The sequence below is a fragment of the Hemiscyllium ocellatum genome, unplaced genomic scaffold (genome assembly GCF_020745735.1).
Source record: "Hemiscyllium ocellatum isolate sHemOce1 unplaced genomic scaffold, sHemOce1.pat.X.cur. scaffold_290_pat_ctg1, whole genome shotgun sequence".
Taxonomy (NCBI): Eukaryota; Metazoa; Chordata; class Chondrichthyes; order Orectolobiformes; family Hemiscylliidae; genus Hemiscyllium; species Hemiscyllium ocellatum.
The window spans coordinates 818262-818881 of record NW_026868244.1 but is presented as its reverse complement, the minus strand read 5'-3'; the positions used below and the strand labels follow the sequence as shown (position 1 = coordinate 818881).

Below are 620 nucleotides of genomic sequence, written 5' to 3'. Positions count from 1 at the left end.
AATGAATCGGAACGATTTTCCCATTCGCTAGAAAGCCAAATAACGATGAATCGACTCACCGCAGGACTTTGTTTCACAACAGCGATGAAATAGCAGTCTCCATTCGGTTCCAGTAAAATCTCAACATGCTTGGAACATAAAGCAACATAAAGGTGACCTGTTTGCAATTTTACACAAGGGAGGCGAACACGATAATGACAGCAGAGACAGTTTGGATAAATCAGCACAGTTAATTGCCTGGGAAGCAAATCAATACCTGATCTGCGCAGAAGTTTAACAAGCTGTGCCGTTGGAGCTGGTCAGTAGAAATGGCAGTGGTGGGATTCGAACCCTCGCCCCTGTCGAAACTGGAACCTAAATCCAGCGCCTTAGACCGCTCGGCCACACTACCAGCTGCTAGACTTGGAGTATTGTGTACAGTTCTTTGTCCCATATTTCAGTGAAGGATGTGGAAGCACTGGAAAATGTGAGCAGAAGATTTACCAGGATGTTGCCTGGTCTGGAGGGAAGGTGTTGTGAGTAAAGGCTGGAAGACTTGAAACTGCTCTCATTTGGCAAGAAGAAAGGTAAGAGACGATTAAATAGAGACATTCAAGATGATCAGAAGATTAGATAGGGTA

The 620-nt window shown here is 44.7% G+C and overlaps 1 non-coding gene across 1 annotated transcript; it reads right to left on the bottom strand.

Moving 5' to 3' along the window:
* Nucleotides 1-309: 309 nt before the first annotated feature.
* trnal-uag (transfer RNA leucine (anticodon UAG)) lies at nt 310-391 on the bottom strand. Its single transcript has one exon. It is a non-coding gene; the product is annotated as a tRNA-Leu (tRNA).
* Nucleotides 392-620: the final 229 nt, after the last annotated feature.